This window comes from Galleria mellonella, unplaced genomic scaffold (assembly GCF_026898425.1).
Source record: "Galleria mellonella isolate WM207_F2 unplaced genomic scaffold, CSIRO_AGI_GalMel_v1 utg173, whole genome shotgun sequence".
Taxonomy (NCBI): domain Eukaryota; kingdom Metazoa; phylum Arthropoda; class Insecta; order Lepidoptera; family Pyralidae; genus Galleria; species Galleria mellonella.
In genome coordinates, this window is record NW_026442016.1 from 4,475,961 (window position 1) to 4,492,072 (window position 16,112).

Here is a 16,112-nt window from a genome sequence, read left to right on the forward strand (position 1 = left end):
TCATTATTATTTACCATCTCTGCTGGTTTCTGGTCTTTTGCCATTAGAGAAGATTGTTACTTTTTTAAAAATATTATTTCAAGGGCTTTTACTTTCTTCAAGTATATAAGCTCTATCGTACCCTGAACTAATTTCTCAAACAAATAATTTAAAATTATCACATTGACTAAGCAAGAGCATTCTGCGTTTACTTCGTTCAAATATCATCATTTACAATCTCCTTAGGATGATAAGAACTGGCTATAGCTGGTATTATTATACTTCATCACCATGTGAAGTAATGGGATATTGCTTAAAAATAAATTATTAATTTTTCTCCAATAAAGTACATATAATAATTTAAGGTCATATAATACTTATAGCTAACACTGAAATCAACTGGTGCCTGAATTTAAATAAAAATCATTGTCACCTTCCTCTCGTTTTCTCATAATTCTTATTAATAATATAAATGTGAAAGTGAGTTTGTTTGTTTGTTACTTCTTAGTGCCTTAACAGCTTCAATCAAAATTAAATTTACTAAATGAGATAGAGAAGGAGATGAAAATCACGAGTATAATCTAGTTTTAAATAAATATATAATAAAATATTATATATCGTGTTTACTTAATATTACATTTTTGCGACAGTAAATATTAGATTTATTGATAAAATTAAACGTCTGATCTGTGAGCGGACGATGAGTATACAAGATTACTTTGAATAATATGGCTTTTCTATATGAATTTATTCTGTGATTGTTACATTGTAGGGTAAAAGCAATTTTGAACAGAGGCTTCTGGCATCCGGCCAGTAGAAATAAGCTTGCTACGACACCCGGACACCAATACAGACACCCTGCAACGTCATACCTACTTAATTCTGAAGTTTTTTTTTTTTAATTTAAACATGGAAGTACTTTGTCGCATTAATAATGAAAGCATCTGCCGTTATGACAAAATATAATATATAATTTATATTGTTAATTTAAGAGTATCTTTCTCTTATACTTTGTTGTTAGTCTGATACAAAGTTTGTAACTAGAAATACACTAGAGATCCGCTCTGGTTTTGTATGAGTACAGAAAATATTAAAATACAACCCATGTTATCCACTGATAATATAGTTCTTGAATATGATTTTTTTATATCACAAAGGTGGCAAATATAATGGTAGACGGTCACTGTAGCCTATCTTCAAAATCGGTTACGTATTTCTTAATTTTATCCGTTACAAATAAAATAATAAAATGTTTTCTTTTTATCATATATATAATTTAGATAACAATTAACTAAGTGATAAATAATGTTTTATTGTTTTCTTCTTAAGTTATTCGCAGTTCCTCAAAATTTTGGGAGGATTGTTCATTGATCATTTAAATTGTGCTTTTATGCGTAATTCCATGATTTTGAAAATTCTCTTTGTAATCAGTAGAGGCGATTATTGGCGGTCCTGTAGTAATTTTATCACGATTGTACTGAAACACCAAATTAAATGTAAAATCGAATTAGAACACACACACAAAGAACTTTCTTGTTTTAGAGTAGCTAGTTCATTGTGTATATATATATATATATATATATATATATATATATATATATATATATATATATATATATATATATGTGTGTGTGTGTGTGTGTGTGTGTGTGTGTGTGTGTGTGTGTGTGTTACTATGTTGGCTATGCAGTATGATACAGGATTTAACTTACCTTTAATTACGCTTTCGTATTTTTGATTCATAGAACACTCACACACATTTTAATTTGGAAATATACATATAATACAATATATTTTAGTAAACCAATCCTTTATTTGATAGATACATCGAACTGTAATATATATCTAAGAATATATGGAGATACCTTTTAGTTAGATTATGTCTGAAAATCATGAGAAAGTAGAGAGAGTAGAAAGCAATTTAAACCAAAGTATTCTGGCGACAAGCCAGACATCTGACCGGTCTTGGGTTACAATGTTCGTTGTCTGAGATAAGAGGTCCAAATAGTGATAGACTAATAAACACCTTATCTAGTGTTTTCAAATGTTTCCGTCAAATTATTAATTATTTGGTATTACTGCTTCTTTTCGTGAGATAGTGTTACCCTTTAGTGTTCAGAGTTTTTAGACCACGTTCCTTTAACCACGAATTTGGAATTCGAAGCATAAACAGAGCGACAATAATAATAATTTGAAAATTCAAAGATTAAAGCTGGGACTCAAGGAGAGAAAGGGATTGTTAGTAATGGGGCCTAACTGACCCATTGCTAGCAATACACCATAGCAAGTCGACCTCTACGCGGTTCCCCCTGAAAATCATCGTGGTTAATTCTAGTGGACTTCAACACGGTGGGTTAACTGACCTGCTTTCATCGTCACCTATCATGCTTCACTGGTGTGTGTACCGATAGCGCCGGTGGAATTGCCATTCCAATATCGCCCATTAAAAAAAAGCTGGGACTCAATCATCATAATAATTGAATCGCATTCAAGCATTGTTCAACTAAGCTGTCACCACTCTTAAATGCTAGCTAATAGCTACTCAATAAAGTTCTTATTCAGTGAAACATTTAATATTTTGTAGATAATATTGTTAAGTCCGTCAAATGTATATAGAATTTTACTGTGTATTAAAGTTTAAATAAATAAATATATATCTATTGTTTATACAATATCCCATTATCATTATTTCAGCTGTCAATATCTACTGCTGAATTTGAGTTTTCCCCTAGACTGCTATAAGGAACGGTCTTGACCCACCTGCTTTCACTGGCTACGTGTAACAATTTTCTGATCGTTACGCTTTTAGTGTAGAATCGAACGTGTATATTACGGAAAAAAATGCATCAAAAAGGAAGGGAAAAAGCCCATAGCCCAGAATATTACCAGCTAATCTCCAATGAATCTAGCTATCAAGACATCAGAAGTAGTGATCCGGAGGTAGTCGCCCTCGGAGTTGAAGTCGGGGTAAAGGAGCTCACCCCAAAACCTCCACCTGAGCTCTCATACTCGGGTGGCGAAGAAGACCCATAATTATGTATATATTGTACTATTTATAATGTGTAACTAAGTATTAATATTTATATACATGAAAATTGTATTAAATATGATTTAATACAATTTTCATGTATGGTAATATCACAAGAATGGTAAAATTATAAGTTGATTACAATAATACAGATTAAGTTGGTTACAATAGATAAAAGTAATGTTTCTAAATTAGAAGTACTTAATGATAGCATACTATAGATATATGCTTAGTAAAGTATAGATCTATAGTATGCTATCATTATCATTATGAACTCATTTGATAATTATTATCAGTTATATCCACATATATACCTATATCCCGTGTGGTTCCAGCATAGAATAAGGCACCTCTTCCTTTCCCATGACTGTCGTAAGAGGCGACTAAGGTAGGGCGTGGGATGGACAGCAGCGTTGCTCTTAAAACAACTCGAAAGCCTAACTGCAGCTAATCTACCTGCTAAGCGTGGCAACTACTGGCAAAAACCTCCTAAGGGGAGGCTTATGTTCAACAGTGGACAGTTAAAAGCCGATATGTTGGTGATGATATACCTACAGTCAAATTGGGAAGTTACTCAATAACACGTTATTAATACATTAATTAAACAATGTTGTATAGTTTTGGTTTTTTGATCGACTATTTATATACGAAATGATATCACATAAACAACCGAGTTAACAACTTAAACCATACCTTATGAACTTTATATTAACTTGTCTATTTTGTTTTAACAACTTTTGTAAAAAATGTATAAAGTTTTAATTCATGCAGTGTGCGCAAAGAGTTTGTTACAACAGTGGCAAAATCAATTTGAGGCCAATGTGTTGGCGTATGGCCAACACGTCCTCTGTCTGGTAACCACGGATAAACGCTATAATAAATACTTACGTCAATCATTGTAAATATCACATTTGGGAATTAAAACATAATAGGAAAAATGTTATCTATGTAACTTTAATGTTTATTCTGCGCGTAACCTTTTCTCAATATTCACTTACAGAAAACCCTTACACATTTATTATTTATCACATTATTTACGCTTTGTATACAAACTTCTTTCTCCTTTATGTTTCTCAAGGTTGAATAGAAGAAATTCCTTCAAGGCATAAGTCTGCCTCTGTAATTTATAAATACTCAATACTCTATTTTTTTTTTCTGTTTTAAATATGAAACATAAAAAATATTTCTCTATACCTAATACTCGTAGCTTGGTTTGTGCATTCATCAGTCGACCAGGTTTTTTTTATAACACAGGAAATAAACGAACACGCGGCTTTCCTGTTGGTTCCCGACTTCTGTTGCTAGGAGCACCAGCAACATCGAAGAAATAGGTGTTTCAACCCTTTTCATAATAATATTTTATTCTGTTTCGTTTGGAAAACTGACAGCGTTTAGAAAACTACGCTACATATTTTCATCAAAAATATATATATTAATATAGTTATCAACATCTCATATTAAGTAATTTTCATTAAATTTAATTGTAATTCTTTGGATTAATCTCAATTTTTACATAATATGCACATTCTTTTAATTTCTTTTTTCCAATCCAAAATTAAAATTATGAAAATTGTAAATTTTTTGTTTTTCTAGATGAGAATCTAGGAGATAGTAAATTTCGTGTTGAAGAACACTCAACTTGCAAGTGTGTTGGCAAAAATATGATTTATTTAATTTGAAACCAATATTAAACACGTTGATGTCTAAAAATTAATTTAATTTGTTAACGAAATTTTCCATTCATCAGGAACGATAGATATCATTTATAAGGAATAAAGTTATTGTTATTTTTAATGAAACTTCATTTATTTTGTTATTATATATTATATAAAGAATAATCTTAGAGGCGATTTAAAAAGAATTTCACTTTCCCTATAGGCATGTCTGTCATTCATAAAACGCGTTTTGGAAGCGCGTGCGGTGCTATATGCGTGTTAGCTCTTAACTTCTATAGAAGCCCATGGCAAATAATTTTCCTGATCGCTAAGATTAGCTCTTCTGCCAGTTCAATTCAAAACAAAATACTAATTTCAATATGAATTATTAATATGGGAAAAAGTTAACACATTATGTTTTTATTTTGAAGGTGGAATATGAATTTTTAAATTAATTAAATTGTTGTAAATATTGACTAAATTGTATTTCTTTATGAGAATAATCTTTACTAGGAAGTTCAAGATATTAAGATATTTCTGAGGCTTTTAATAAAGTAATTAAAAATTTTCAAGATTTTTTAAGTACATAATTTTCTTATCGCCAATTCTAATCATTTTAAAATTCTATAACATCTATAGAATCAAATTATTGCGTCAATAATATTCTATAGAGATAATAGTAGTTTAAATTAACAAAACTGAACCGATTACTTTAATCGGTGCTTCTTCGATACTTTCTGCGTATTTATAACTCGATATACACATCGAGAACATCGATTGAAACCGTTCCGGTGCTTTACGACTTTATTTCTGGCGAGCATGTTTTCTTTGACTGCGTCAGTTAGCTTGGGACCGAGCATTCGGCGTATATCGGATAAATATTAATAAAGCGGCTCGGCCTCGTTTCTGGGAAGTTGGGAGGATCTTATTATAACCGCAATAGCACCTATAATTAGCAGCATCCAAATTACTCGTAGCGTGTACGTGTTGCGGCAGATCGATGTTACGTGCAGCTACTCGATTTGATTCTTATACTTATTTGATTATCTAATCGATTCCATTTCCTATAATTTATTAAAATTGCTGTAATGTTTTTTTTTTATTTCTTTAATTAACATAATTTAATGCGAAAATTATTTATAACTCATCGATTGAATCGACTTTTTTCTGTCTAACATTTTTATTTATTTTATCGAGTGTAAAGTCATAAATTTTAGAAGTTCAATGTTCAATAAATAAACAATAAACGTGCCTATATCCTAATGGTTTAGTTTTGACACAACTTACAGAAAAAGAAGTAATTTTGATTTATAAACTTCATTTATTCATAGTGTTATTTATATCTTTATTCTTAGTTTTAAAGATTTCAGAAAATTTATATTTTTGTAATAAATATCATACATTACTTAATAATTATATGTATAATAACCAGTTCTTTAGTAAACTTACTATTTTCAAAACCGAAATGTCACAGAAATAGTGAATGAAAGATGGAATAAAGTTCTTGTCATCGATCATTGAAATCCTACAGATGAGTTCAGTGACCTAAATGGTCGTACTTTATTATCATGAATATTGTATGGCATCTTAAAATAATTCCCTTTATGTACTTAAATCTATTACCAAATACATTATCAGTGATAAACTTCGTCGTTTGTGATCCTACATTACTACATGAAACAACTTGTTGCCATAATGCTGGCCAGACGACCGTTTCATATTTAATTAGATTATCCTGAGAACTTGAAAATTTCAACGTATAAAATCGTGACTACGATTGAACAGATACCGAGTACGAGCATTAGTTCGTATTTTATCCTTATACTGGTAGTGAACAGTGTGTAAAAACAAAAGAGTGAGTCAGTGAAGGCAACGACCGGCGCTCCGGGGTGATCTTTTGAAATTCCCGAATAATTGTCGACGCGTAAGGTGGCGACGAAAATAACGCGAGAGACGAACTAAGTCGTTCCCCCACACTGAAACAAATAAACTTTATTTATATATTGATGAATTGGCTTATTTATTTCAGAGATCCTCCGGTTTCGGCGTCTACATTCGGCGCGGTTGGAACTAGGCCAGTGAGGATATAAATCCATATTGGAAGCGTGGAGGGTTCATTAATTGTTAACCGACATCAAATTAAATGCTTTAACTAGACAAAGAGCTATATTGCTCATAAAATAATGGACAATTTTTTCTAAGACAAATTTATTAATATTACCAAATTAATTAAAATGTCAATTAGTTGGTAATTAAGGTAAAAACAATGAAACATGTTCATCAGCAAATTCAAAAGTGATTAATGTTTATTCATTGTTGATTGTTTAATTACAGTGATCAAAGATTAATTTCAAAGTATAATAATTGCTCGGTGAAGACATATTTGTAAGGTTGAATTATATTATTTTTTAAATAAAACAAATGGTAGAGAAATCGGTTAGTGTGTTTATTTTGTAGAATTAAATAAAACTAACACGAAATTTAATGATTTATCTTTATTCAATGTTAATTATTTAATGATAAAAAAATATTCAATACGATTATAAAATAAAAATTCTTTACGATAAATTTACTCTAAACAAGGCAAAACATAGCTACGCACTATGCGTAGCTGTCTAATATTATAACAATAATAGTTCGTAGAACTATTATTTTGTTAGTGGCAATGTCAAAAAAGATTCAATTTAAATTGTCCTTATCTTAAGACATGTATTCTTTAGCGGTCGAATGTGCATCTAAGTATTATGTAGGACGAGGCGTTTTAGCAATAAATATGAAAGTATAATGTCGGGGGAGCATGATACCGCTTTGAATGCTAAACCCGTACTGAACTACAAACACAGGCCGATGCGGGGGGATGTTGGCTGTAGTAGGGGCAAGAGGGGGCACACAGTCAACTAACCGTGGGAAAAGCCTGCGTATACGGTGTGAACAGTAAAACATAAAGCGTTCATTTGTTATTTTGATGCGAATTCTTTCGAACTTGAAGTTTAAGTGCCTACCTGTGATTTTTATTCGCGTTTAAATCGCTTATTAGTACAAGTTGTTTCATCGTGAGATCTTCTTTATTTTAAAAATAGAATGATATATTTAATCAAATGAACGCATCCGCAAAAAATGTAGTTAATGACCCCAAAAGGCTTAGGCTGGTTCCACATAATAACATTTCACGTCTCGTTGCCCAACGTACATATTCACACAGCCAATCAAATCACAAAGTATATTGACCGCTGCTCTTGAAGTGGTTATTCATTTGGATAATGATATTCTGCGAATTATTCTGTGTTTATAACCATAATGCCACATATTGTAGTGTGTCCGAATCGAGGTTACACACAATCACAACAAACCACAGTGTGCCTTCACGTGGCAACAACGTACACATAGTTACTGTAATATGGCCATTTTATATTGATCTTCATTTAATCACCGAGTTTACCCGCCCACATCAGAATTATGAGATATTTGGGAGGAGGTGCAGGTCTGTGTAAGATGGTCGTCGATTCGTGCGGCAGACGTCACTCGCACACATAGACAATCCTCGCTCACTACTGAAGTGACCGTGGCATTCCATCGACATCCACACATACATTTGCACACAGCGTACCTTATTAAAACGAGACGCGAATCGACGACTTATCGGGCAATTAGTCGTGGCTGACGTCAAATGCTGCAGCGTGTGGGAATTATGTTTAACATTCATTGACTTCTGTTTATAAAAATCAAAACTTTATTTTTTATTAAAAGATAAAACATATTAACATATTATTCTAATAAGTAATTAATTTAACCTTATCCAAAAACTATTGTAATTAACGTAAACGTAATATATATTAAACTATTTAAAAGGATTATAGTAAAATAAGTCGAAATATTTTTATTAAATAATAAATCGTACAAAGTAACGTTTAAAAATAGTGATGTGAAAGACAAAAGCGTCAATGTATAACGTTTTTATTGATAACGTTACAACGTGTTCGCAGTCGTTGGATTTCATAGTACTAACTGGCTGGACTCGGCACGCGCGAACAAGAGGACGATTGCACTGCGCAAGTGCGCTGATAACTTGCGTCGCGTTCGCGAATTATTCACGTGCTGTCAACTTATGAATTATTATTCTGTTAACAACGCTAACGTTTAAATCAAAACGTTATATGCGCCGCGTTAATTACTTACACAGTCTTAAGTACACAATGGATAATTAGTAACAATGGTTTGTATTTCGTTTTACGATTTGATTAGAAATATTAAAGTAATATTTAAGTGATAAATTCTGTTGTTAATTTTTTCGAAAATTCCACTATCCTCTTAGTATTTCTACATGATAGTATATATTAAATATGAGTTATTTTTGCTATATTAAAGTTGAATTTCACTTATGGGCAGTTACTAATACGGACAACTAACAAAATGCATTACAGAAACATTACTATTATTACAATCAATATTTGTAAAATAATTATATATTATGGTTATACACCTATTGGTTTTTTTACTTATTGGGATAAAAAAACTATTGTCAAGTTGAAATCGGTTGAACGGTTTTGAAGATTAGCACGAATAAACGCGGGGTTTTTTTATATAAGGATATCCATGCATATTGACCTATTAACCTCTCGACTAAAAATACATTATTCCGTATAACCCTTAGTATTTAACTACCCTGGACTGCCTTTATATTTCGAGTTTTCCTTCTCTTGTACTGATACATTGTGCTCCGTGACCGTCTTCTTACGACATCCTGTGGATAAAAAAGGCTAATAAATAATACAATGTTATTCCTACTTGGTTACCATATGACAATAAGGATGTATACAAAATGTATTAAGAACATTAAAATTACAACGGTTAAAAGGTCCGATTTTTTTTTATTGGGAAAATGATAAAGCTAGAAATAACCAACACAATCAGTTATTTTTAGAATTTTATTGCGTCACCGAATGAAAATGGTTGAACGGATTTCAACGAAATTTTATAATACCAATCACGATGCCTTGTGTTATAAAATTTCGGGTTGATGGTGGACGTAAAAACAGGTAAATGCCTTATCAGACTCTGTTAAGAGAATTATGGGATATAACTTAACTCCTCCCTATTATTAAGTTGTCAGTTATTTAAAAAGAATTACTTATATATCTTTACACTTAATTAATTGCGACTTGGTAATAAGTAAACAAGATTGCCAATATAATTAGTATTTAATAACTAGTTATATAAAAGAATAAATAATTTACCTAGTCAAAAGCCTTCTGGGTAAAAAAAATATAAATCATTCAACGTGGAACTGATAATGCTTTCATTACGTCGCTATCGATACGACAGCTCCATAAGCTAATAGAATCATAAAATTATGCAAAATTGGCCATACCACCGCCCACAAAACGGTTAGTGTTGGCAGATGAAGACATCACAATAACGAATGGATAAAAAATAATAACCTTATCGCAATGTTACATTAGTGATATGATGATTTGTTTTAGGTTAGAATACATAAAGTTATATGGTTGATATTAATTAATTTTTTTTATAAATAATATTTAAAACGATCATTTATGCTCCAGTTTTTTAAGGATATTCTCCTTGGGCTGGTGTAGTTATTTAGTACGCTTAATAATGGAATAAACTATTGTTTATTCCATAATTAAGCAAGCATGCTTAATTATATTATTATTATTTTTTAAAAATCTATAATTTCGAAAATAATATCTAGTCCGCTCTCTAAAATTGAATATTTAATTATACTAAGATAAATATGACACCTCAAAATCTTCTCCCATTTAAATCTGATCAAACTACGCAAAACTAGTCCTACCTCTATTATGAGTACTGATTTATTTTGATTATTTTTATATTTATGTCAAAAATGTCGAAAATTATTATCTATAACAAAAATTATAAAAACTTACATTTGGAGCATGCTATGCTCCAAATGTAAGTTTTGCTCCACTAAGTTCCACTAAGCTCCATATCCACATTTTAAATGCTCAAAGCATTTAAAATGTGGATATGGAGGAGAAAGAAAACGATAAGCTGGACAGAAAAGATAATGAATTAGGAACTCTTAAAAATGGTAAATGAGAAAAGAGTATTAATAAAAACAACATAGAATAGAGGAGGCAAAATGCTAGGCCACTTTATACGACATAATAATTTTCTTAAGAGCATAATAGAAGGAAAAATAGAAAGGGGAAGACCGAGAAATAACTACATGGGACAAATAAAGGAAACACTAGATGTCATGTCATATAGGGAGGTCAAAGATATGGTCTGGATAGAGCTGGCTAGAATAGAATGCATGAATTAACCAGAATTGCCCCGACAAGAGAAAACTTTTAAATAAGAAAAAGTAGTATTATATTATATATAGAAACTTATAAAGGCATATATATGTAGGGACGTATAAATGTTACTCGTATAGCTCACATTAACAATTTTAGGACACCATGTTATGTATGTTATAGTCAATAAATTAGAATTATATTTATCTTTTAAGTTTTCTAATATTTAAATTAATTTGATAATGGGTGACTTCATGTATATTGATAAATTATCTTTTAAATGAATTATGTCACAATTATACGCTTATTAAATTAATTATACATTACAGTGAATATAATATAGTCATTAATATGTGATTTATTATTTGGTAAAGTTAAATGAATAATATTTGCAACAATTTGAATAATTTACTTTTTGATAATTTATTATTCTATAATTTATGTAACGTTATCACACTATGTCGTTATTTTATCGTTTTATTATTTTAACAAATATAAGTAAATTGTCTATCGATCAAATTTGTAAATGTTTGAAAACTGTTTACAGAGGTATTGTTCTAGGTCTGTCATTGGTATTTATCATTTTGTTTCACACAAGTTTGCACAACTTTAAAAATTCTTTATCAATCATCATTTCTAATACACAGTCTATCATGTGTTCACATGTGTGTTCACAACTTCCAATGTAAAGTTCTTTTATGACACCTTATGTACAACGTTAGCTGCTCTTTTGTATAGCAAAATACAATAGAATATAACATAATTACAGAGTCAAACACTCTAACATCTAAAATTAATATAATATTTTAGATTGAAAAATATTATATACCATAAAACAGGGTTAATAGAATTCCTGGAATAATAAAGGAAAACCTGGGAAAACTTAAACTTTTTCCTATGTCTACTATGTTTTTTACGTGGTACAAATAACATTTTAGTAACGTACAATGTATTTCGAAAGTTATGATATGTGAAAGTTTAAAAAGAAGATTTTAAGCTTCCTTTAAGAACCAAATTAGATCATTTAGTAAGTTAAAACAGAAAAGGCATATACTTATCAACTAATATGCATTTTCAATAAATTATGTTAGATTCAATAAAGGCTTGTCCTCTGTTAATGCCGTTTTGGACCAGAAGTGGAAGTACCACGTCTACGAATAGGTAAGTTTTTTTACTTCCTTTTCTTGTTAATTATTTAAAAAAAAAAAGACCTAGTAAAACTTGTCGATATAATGGATATCCTTTCCATCCACAGTAATCTTTGCCATGTGCTTGATTCTATTGGTAATAGGTTATTATCAATCATACACATTTATCATGAAGTACCAATTTTAAAAATATTTTTTAATAATTATCATATTTAATGTTTCATATTGTTTATAAGTAATAAACAGTCATCATCATATCACCCCTTAACTGGCCACTACTGAACATAAGCCTTCCTCTTGGAGGGTTTTGCCAGTAGTTGCCACGCTTGGCAGGCGGATTGGCAACAGCAGTCAGGCTTTAAAGATTTTTAAGAGGGACGCTGCTGCCCTTCCTCGCCCTCCCTTAGTCGGCTCTTACGACACCCACGGGAAAGGAAAGGGTGGTCCATTCTATGCCGAGACCACACGGCTAATAAATAGTACTTAATACAAAGTATAATCTCTATTTTTAGCACCTATAATCTGATCTCACATTTATTATAGAAAGAACAAGAATATATCTTGCAAATCAATTCAAATGAATGCACTTACATCTATATGTAGACAAAAGTTTGCTATAGTAATATTTAGTGCAGAGAATCGCAAACCGGCCAGTCGCCTAAGTTGCCTACCACCAGGTGACCAAGCCGTTCTGTTCATAGACTTATAAAGGCTATTAGAATTATATACAATCATATATTTCCTTTTTCCTAATTGAGATTTAAATAACGTTAGGGAAATGTAAGTCAAATATACCTACAGATATTATATTGCAATAAAAACAGTATAAAAAATTGCTTTTCCCTTCAGTGTCGTGAGTATATTTATTTTAATTTTATATTTAGCTGCTTAAATCTAAGTAAGTTATTCAAGAGTATCCTGACTAGCTTCGTTACTGCTAGAATATTTTCTTTAAACAGATATCTGAAGACTACGTAGCTTCTTTGTCTGAAGACTAGTATGCAAAAGTATCTTAGTAAATTATTTAAACACTTATTTCAGAAAAATGTTAGATAATTTCACATTCATATAACTTTTTTATAAAACTATAAGAGTCGAACAGTCTGCGGAATGAGTTTGAGTCTATTGCTAGATTTGTAAAGTTGCCTGTTGAAATTGAAAATCTGTCGAGAAAAACAAGCGTTAAACAGTAGTTTATTTTAAATCGGCAATTTGAATATATGATGATATGTCAGTGACGTGATTCAACGACCATACATAATAAACCAGAGTGTGTACTGCTACCAATTTTAATGCTTGTCCTATTGATTTAAGATTTAGTTTTATACAAAACGACTTTAACTTTTCCTACTCTTGCACTCATAATTTATAAAATAATCATAATATATTTTTATCTGGAAAATTTCGCTATGTTGGTTATAGCTTTATAATATTAGTAAGGTGGGGGAAAAGGGATTGTGAGTAATGAAGACTGAGAATCCCATTGCTATCTATATACCCAACCAGGTCGAACTCCTCGCGGTTCTTCCTGGAAACTATCGTGGTTAATTCCTGATAAATTCATCATGATGGGCTAATTGGCCTGTTTTCATTCTCATCTATCACCCTTCACTGGTGCTCCGCCAGCGTATACCGTTAGCGCAAGCGGGGTTACCATACCATTTTCACCCGTCAGAAAAAAATATTAGTAAGGTGTCAATTCTAATAGATTCATATGCATATCGTAGGAATCATTTGTGTTCGTGTCCCTGCGAGAGTTTACGAGCGATGTCCTATCGAGCACTCTGCAGTCCGCGCAGCGAAGATTCTAGATTCAAAACAGTGGATATTTCCTACTTGCGAGCTTGTTTTCTACTCTATAACTTTACTAATACTACAGTTATAAATCAGCACTATCTTGTATGTCTTGTATTACTTATAAATAAAAATATAGATGTTTAATTTATAGGTACTTTGCAAGTTATGATATATTTCCTGTTTGGCACATCATTATTTGTACCTAATTATATTAAACTGTACCTGCCACTTTTTTCTCTACAACAAAAGGTGGCCTATGACCTTCTCTATTCCAAATATGAGTACTGTAGGTATGCCAATTTCCATAACATTTCATCGAGTTAAAATGTAACAAACAAAAACATTAACTCACTTTTACGTTCACAAATATTAGTACGGATTTTAACAAATTGAATTACAACATAAATCATAATTACAAATCATTGTAAAATTGATTTATGATTATCATTTTCTTAAAGTCAATAAGGTCATGTTTACTATGTAGTAGATGTGTTTATAGCGACTTCCGATGGTATCAATTCATAACACACGACTGAAAGTAGGTGTTCTAAATGACTTTATGACATTCTACGAGTAGTCCATGTAGGTATATGGAATGGAGGTCATAACTGAATATATTATTTAGTCGTTTATAAACTTTGTACTCCACTTAAGTAAATATTAACACTATTCAAATTTCTCTGTTTTTATGATATATCTATCTATCTATCTATCTATATATTTTTACGCCAAAGACGTCTACCAAAAAGAAAAATTGCTTTGTTAAAAAGCTAAAATCTTGTGGTATAATATGTTCGAATATTTAAAATAATCGTAAGTACAAAACAATGAGGTCCCTAGCATAGGCTATACCATCACACCCACGCGCGGTGAGATAAATTTCCTTACTGTTTCTATGTCTCCTTTTTACATTCGAGCACTTTATACGCAGTAGGCTCTCGCTTAGATGCTGGTTTGGTAGAGAGCATAAACTTTTCACTATTAGAAAAATAACTAAATATTATTTTCACATTTTTATCTTTCTATAAACGTTTACAATTAATACAACAAGGTGCAATTATAAATAAATATTCTGTTTATTTTGTATGCTGGATTCCCTTTGAAGTTCATTAGCATGTCATAATATTACAAATATGTAATATTATTGTGTAATTAGTGTTTTTTATTTGTCCTTTTATGAAATTAGTGTTAATTTGTCAAATTCTGTTTTATCGTTGTATTATTGATTAGTTTATTGTATAATAAAATTAATTCTGTAAAATTTATTTATTTATTATATAATATCACATAGTTCTAGATACTGACTAAATCAGTGTAAAAGTATTTATATAAGTAAATACTTTTACAATAAACTAATTAAAAATTATTTATTTAAAATAAATAAATAACAATGTAAATACAAACACTAATATAAATTGATATAAATGGAATGCATTGCTTTTATACCACTAATAATATTAAAATTACAATTGAAAAATTGATTATTATTTGAACAACAATGATACGCAACGGGTTCTATATAGATAAAACCGCTGTGTCGCCTTTTAATTCTAATTGCATATCTACTCGTAATTTATGAAATGTTTCAAAATAATATTGCCGTAGCGTGAACTATATTTAAATACATTTGAATAATACCGCTTCTAACTTGTGCCAATCGCGCGCTAGACATGCGTATGTCTATGCAGCACGCAGTCAATGAACCGGCAGAGGTCAGGTGAAATTATCTCGTACTGTAGCAACGACATCTGACTCACAATGCCCGGATACCGCTTTATCTCCGCTACAGATGCTCAAGTATTTTGGTGACAACAGCGCAACCCTGTATTAAGCTGGGAACAATCTTAGTTTGAACTTTGTTTTGACCTGTCGATGAGTATTCACTCATAGGAGTTGAAACGGTTAGCTGTATGCTGCTCTTTTTGATATTTGTTAGCTCAATTACACGTTTTTCTGTTAATAGCGTTTAGTACAAAATATATATTTTCGGCAATCTTAATTTATCTTCTTTTTAATGCCGATCTTACACAGACACACAGAGTGTATATTAACGTGAGGATCGCATTATTTTGCGCTACATGTAGTAACAGCTCCTAATATGTAAAAAAGAATCAATGATTGCAGGTAGCTCTGAGCTTTCTATAAAGAAATTCCATGTTCAGCAACACAAAATGAATTACTGAAATGATGATGATAATGTCGTTAAGCAAATAGTCTTTATTTAAAG

At 30.9% G+C, this 16,112-nt stretch overlaps 1 long non-coding RNA gene across 1 annotated transcript in view; it reads left to right on the plus strand.

Moving 5' to 3' along the window:
• Positions 1 to 7,671, plus strand: part of LOC128200298 (uncharacterized) — a 55,064-nt gene extending 47,393 nt beyond the window's left edge. Inside the window, exon 3 of the long non-coding RNA XR_008252662.1 lies at positions 6,692 to 7,671. This is a non-coding gene — a long non-coding RNA (uncharacterized LOC128200298). The remainder of the gene's footprint in view (positions 1 to 6,691) is intronic.
• The last annotated feature ends 8,441 nt before the right edge of the window (positions 7,672 to 16,112 follow it).